The sequence below is a fragment of the Hipposideros armiger genome, unplaced genomic scaffold, assembly GCF_001890085.2.
Source record: "Hipposideros armiger isolate ML-2016 unplaced genomic scaffold, ASM189008v1 scaffold_748, whole genome shotgun sequence".
Lineage (NCBI taxonomy): Eukaryota > Metazoa > Chordata > Mammalia > Chiroptera > Hipposideridae > Hipposideros > Hipposideros armiger.
This window is the reverse complement of record NW_017732098.1, coordinates 404106-409997: the sequence shown is the minus strand read 5'-3', so window position 1 is coordinate 409997 and position 5892 is coordinate 404106. Positions and strand designations below refer to the sequence as shown.

The following is a 5892-nucleotide window of genomic DNA, read 5'->3' as shown; positions in this document are numbered from 1 at the left end:
GGAGGGCCTGGGCCCCAGGTTATTCCCAGGGCCCCAGACCCAACTCTGAGGGTGTGGTCAGCCTCTAGGAGAGGCTGCAGGGGTCAGCAAAGTCCGGCATTTTGGGTCTCCATATTTCTTTCACCTGCCCCCAGGCCCCTCTGCCACGGTTCACAACCCCACCTCAGCTGAATGTATCCCAAGGCAAGGCCCCCTTCTCCATACCCCTAATTATGGCTTGTTCACAAAAACTGGACCGTGACCACACAAAGAGACGGGGATGAAAGTGCTGGTTGTCATGACAACCTGGCGGTTGCTGAGACCCAAGGGAGGGGCTTGGCTGCGTGCCTGAGCCCAGGCATCTGGACGACCTCTGAGCATGAGCCAGGGTGGCCCAGGGGTTCAATGGCATCCCCCTCCTGCTCTGGGCCCACCAGCGCTAAGTGCACAATAACAACCTTACCCCCTCCATGGCAGCACCTGCTCCCTGGGCCTCCCCTGGTGGCCCCATTATCCTGCACCTGCTGCCCGCCCCCCATACAAGCTCCCCAGTTCAGGCACCCCCCTCCCCAACGCACTCCCTGCCCGTCCCCAGGCCCAGCTGCCTGCTCTGAGGGCCAGCCAAGAGGGCCTGTGGAACCAGGAGCAGTAGCTGGGAGGGCTCCAGGCAAGAACAGAGGGTCCAGCTGCCAAGCCGGCTCTGCCTGGCCAGCAGTATGTGGGCCTTTGATAAGGCCTCTACTTCAGGGCCTCACTCACCTGACCTGTAAAGTGGGAGCAGCCACTCCCACCCTCAAGGCCTCCAAGAGTAAGTTTCCCTCTGCTTGGAAGAAAATTTGAAGCTGGGATGTCCCCAGAGGTGGGCATCTTGGTTATGAAGAGAAGAGGGAAGGGGCTCTCTTAGGTCACACTCTCAGGGCCACTTCTGTTAAACCATTTATAGGCTTGATCCCCTCCTGCACCCTTAAGAGTCGCTGCTTGGAGGTAGAGATATCATTTCCCAGAGGCCCTTCTGGGTACAGGGGAACTATACAGGGGACCCACCAGTGCCAGGGTCTTGAGCGGCCTGTCAGGAGTATTAGGGAATGAGGAGGAAACTGGGACAGGGATCACCCCCCTTCCACAAAAAAAGTGAATGCTGCAAGAGGGTAGCCTTGAGGGGTGGGTCTCTGGTGATCCGACAGTCAGGTTGAGGTACAGAAACTGAGATTCTAGGAACTATCAGTGTCCGGCTCTCTGATACACCACCACCACCACCACCACCACCACCACCACCAGATGGAGAAGGGAGACAAAGGCGCAGGAGGAGGGGGAGGCCCTGGCAGATGCCCCTCCCCTTCCTGGAACTGGAAGGGGTTTCCCATGGCAACTGGTCTTTTGTCTTGTGGCCCACATTCTAGCGGCTCTCTAAACCCTACAGGATAGCCCCAGGTTCCCATGCTACTCTGCTGTGACTTTGGTGAGGTCCCACCCTTCTTGCCACCTCAGTTTGCCAACCTGGATTGTGGGAGCAGATTGCCAAGGAGACTGGAAGCTCCAGCTACCACCCCATCTTTTCGAATACCCCTAGACCATCATAGGCAGGCCATTGCGGCTGCCCCACCTCTGATAATGAGGAATTCCCTCTCTTGAACAAACCATCCATTCTGTCCTATCTGTAGACTCTTTCACACTCCATCACAGAGGGCAAAGCTTTTGCCAGAAATGGAGGTGTTAGGGGGCAGGGTAACCGTTTTCTGGTATCCTCGGGCCACTCTGTACAGGCGGCCTCAGTACAGCACAGGGCAAGGTTTGTATTCACCACTGTGCAGATGAAAAAACTGAGGCCTAGCAAAGGAAGAGGCTTGCCCAGTGAGTCAGCAGCAGGACCCAGGCCTGGCCTGTTCCCACACCTTTCTAGGGGTGGGCATAAGGTCAGAATGGCACTTTGGTCCCCAGACTCAGTAAACTCAGGTTCCCTGGAGAGCTGGGGTGGGGATACTGGGTGGATCGAAGAACTGAGATGATGAGGCTACCCATTCTGCCAAGAGATCACTCCGCCGATGCTCACCAAGTTCCTTGGGGTCGAGAAGAAATCAGAGGCATTTGGAGCTGAATTATGATGACCAGCTCTCTGTGCAGCTTCTCAGGGCCCCGTGGAAATGTGGAAGACAGTACTGTCTTGTGGCCTGTCACCTGGAGCTTCAGCCCAGGCAGGTAGGGGCTGGTGGGGACCCCCCTCTAGCAGCTGCTTCTGGAGAGCAGAGCCTCAGCCTCCTGGATCCTGTCTGGAATTGCAGGTCAGAGGGAGGTAGGCTGGGGACAAGAGTGTTAAGTGGGGTCATGTGCAGCTAAGCTGCTGTCAGTGGCTACCATCTTCAGGGTGGTGACCACGATGTGGGTTGCTCTGTCTCCTAATCATTTCCTAAGGGCCTTTCTTGGAAAGATGGACTCTCAGGGCTGCTGGGAAAAGCAGTACTCCCTGGTCCTGCTGCTGAAGCCCACCCTCCAGTTGGGGGACACAGCAGTGACCACTGTATGGTTGTCTCCCCTGAGGAGAGTGTGAGTGTGTGTTCTGCCAGCTGAGGCAATCAGGGAGGACTTCCTGAGAAGGTATAGCTTGAGATATGATGGAAAGTTGTAGAAAAACCCGATGAGGGAGGAGATTACAGCTGGGAAGCTCCACTTGAGTATAGATGGGACTGGGTTTGTGTGTGTGTGTGTGTGGGGGGGGGGACGGTAGGCTGGGATGAGGACTGAGTATTCACGGGCCAGTGATCCTCAATCCTTCAGCTCCCCCAGGAATTCCTTTCTACTTCTCCTTGTGATCTGGGCTTTCAAGGCCTTGTGTGTCAGGCTGACCATGTGAATCAAAGAAGAATTTGTCTCCATTTTTATTCATCAAAGCAAATTCTGGTCAGAGCTGCTGAGGCCAGCTGGCCAATGGCAGAGGGAGGAGGGTCAGAGGAGGCCTGGGGGGAGGGTAAACCTTGGCTCTCTCCCAGCCCCCCCACGCCTGTGACTTAGTTTCTCTCGGCAGCAGCTCAGAGCCCCTGCATTAGTAAGCCAGAGGGAGATCCTGGGGGCCCAAGAGGCCAGCTGGAGGCAGGTAGGGAGTGGGTAGCTCCAGCCACCGTGTCTGGATGCCTGTCGCTCTCTGTTCCACTCTGTGTTCCGGCTGACCGGCCACATGAAGGGTCTGTTCTGCTGCCCATTCACATGGGGCTTTCATCTCTGCAGCCAGTGGAGCAGTGCTCCCGCCCCAGCACTGCCAGCAAGATGGCACAGGGGGGAGAGCACAGGTCTGCCATGCCCTCACCCCCTTTGCCTGAAAGGCATGGACCGGGCAAGGGCATCCTAAGCAGCCTGTCTGCCCAAGCCCTGAGCTTCCAGGCCACCAGAGATGGGCAGAGAACTGCCCCTTTCCCCCCACAAATTCTGGCAGAAACTTGGTCTCCTCTTATTTCAACTAGAGCAAATCTGACCTTTCTAGCCCATACTGGGCAAAACACTGCCCTCCCACCAAAGGAGGGGCAGGAGCCCAGGGTGGGCTCATGGCTTAGACCCTGGTTCCTCTCCCAGGGAACAGGTAGACATGGTGGCCTCCAGGACAGGGCATGGGCATCAAAGCCAGATCCAATGCCTTGGAGAAGATGGGGGACATTAGAGGGTGGGTATCTGAGACCCAGGAGAGTAGGGACTGATAGTCACCTGCCAGGGAGGGAAGGAGTCAGTCAGTCACATCTACTGCCCACACCCATAGAAATGCAAGGCGGAGCTGCCAGAGCTACTAGGAAAAGCAATGCCCACCTCCTGCCACCCATCACCACTGCTCAAGCTTACCCTCCAGTTCAGGGACACAGCAGTGACCATTGCATAGTAGAGGGTAAGTGACTCTGTGAGCTGGACCACCTGAGAGTGGACTCTCTCTGCAGTGACCTGTCCATCTATCCAGCAGCTATGGCACCTGTGATGTCACCAGCCCACTGTGTTGCTTGGCAACTTTTCAGGATTAGTGCTCTGCCCCTGTCATCCCTGACGTCCCACCATGAGCTGATGTTGCCCTGGCAACCAGATGGGTACTGCAGCCTTTTGGACAGCTGTACCCAGTGTGGGAAACGCCAGGCAAAAACAGGGAAGCAGATGCCTCTCCTCAGGCAGAGTTGGGTACACAGCCTATCCCCAGAGGAGCCAGGCTGCCCAAAACAGGGCTTTGGAGGTCTCTGTCCCCTTGAAGAGCTTTGGCCACCCTTGCCTCCAACCCCCCTCACACTCCTTCTTCCTTTTCACGATGATCACTGAGTACCTACTGCATGAATGCCAACAAGAACAGCAAATAAAACCATGGCTGGGGCTCAGGAAAGGTTTCATCAGCACTGGGTCTTGAAGGATGAATAGGAGTTGGCCAGGAGTAGGAATTGGTGGAGTAGGATGTTCTGGACAGAGGGAGCAGAAGCCTGTGCAAAAGCCGTTTCACACTCTCTAGTCACAGCTTATACCCTACCTCCTGGTTCCTCGTGGCCTGGCCTCTCTGGCTCTCCTACTCAACAGACATTTTATGGTAGGGACAGGGTCCAGTTCAAATCTGGACACTTAGTGCCCAGCACAGGCCTGGCACCAATGTCAAATAAAATCAGACATTTATGTAATGAGTACTAGGTCCTATTACCTCCTTCAATACCAACCTGACTTACCAAGCCTCAGTTGCCCCACCTATGAAATGTGGCCAATTCTGAGAAGGCTCTGGGCAGGTGTTCTCAGGTGGGGGGCAGGAGGGTGTGATTTTTAAATTTTCTTTTGGTTTGTAACCCAGTTATTTAAAGGAAAATTGAAAGACTGGTAGAGTGGACATCTGTAAACCTTTAGATTCCTTAATTGTTAGCATTGGACCACTTTTGCTTAATCTCCTATCTATCTTTATGTATACATCAATTTTGCTGAACCATTTGAAAGGAAGTCGCAGCAGCAGACATCCTGACTTTTGTCCTGAAATTCTTTGGTCCACATCAGCAAAGACAAGGACAATCTTCTATACAGCCACAATACCATTATCACGTCTAAGAAAATTAAACATATTTCAATATCTAGGGCAGGCAGGAGAATCAAAGCCTGAATACATGCCAGGTCATTGGAGCCATGGACGCCTGAGGCCAGGGAGGGGGTGGAGGTGCACCCACTGCCCACCCTGATAGGTGGCAGTGGCTGTTAAGCTGATCCTCAGAAAACCTGAAGGGACCCATGACCTGACCATGGGTTTTGTAGCTGTGGCTTAAAATACCAACTTCCAATTCGTAAATTTCTCCAATTATTCTCCCCTAATTATTTACTTAGCTTAAAAACAAAAAAACAGCATTCAATCAAAGTTCTCACACTGCATTTGGCTGTTTTGTCTCTTACTCAAGAGTCTGGGAGGGGAGATAGACAATGAAGCCTGCATTTGACAGCCTAGGGCGCTGACACTTTCCCGCAGCCCCGAGGTGGCCCAGTCCCGGGAGGGAAAAGCAGCGAGTCCGAGGCGGGAGGAACCAAGTTCCAGAGTTTGTGAAGAAGGCCGGTGCAGATCTTGGCGAGGTTCCGACGGAAGCTCCGGCCCCACGGTGCCGGATGGTCCCACCCCTTAGCAACGGGCTCAGCTTCCCTCCCTAGAGACGGGACGCCAGACCCAACGCTGCGCGGTGGAGCGGGTATGTCGGTGGGGTGTGGGCATGGCGGGGCGAGCACCGTCAGGGGGACCTCGAGAAGGAGCAGAGGGCGAGTGGACAGGAAGGAGGACACCCTCCTGGCCCAGGGTCCACGTCCCTGTCCACGAGTTTGCGGGAAGTTTCCAGAGCCTGGGCCAGTGGGAAAGGAGTGAGGCGTATTTTTAAACAACCATGTAAATAATCCCTGTATTTACCAGACAGGTTTTTTTGTCGTTCCCCCACCCCCGCCCCA

The 5892-nt window shown here is 54.7% G+C and overlaps 1 protein-coding gene across 1 annotated transcript in view; it reads left to right on the top strand.

The window, feature by feature from the left end:
- Positions 1–5590: 5590 nt before the first annotated feature.
- Positions 5591–5892, top strand: part of DNAH1 (dynein axonemal heavy chain 1) — a 75587-nt gene continuing 75285 nt past the window's right edge. Inside the window, exon 1 of the mRNA XM_019628111.1 lies at positions 5591–5642. The gene's annotated coding sequence lies outside the window, so the exon portion shown is untranslated. The remainder of the gene's footprint in view (positions 5643–5892) is intronic.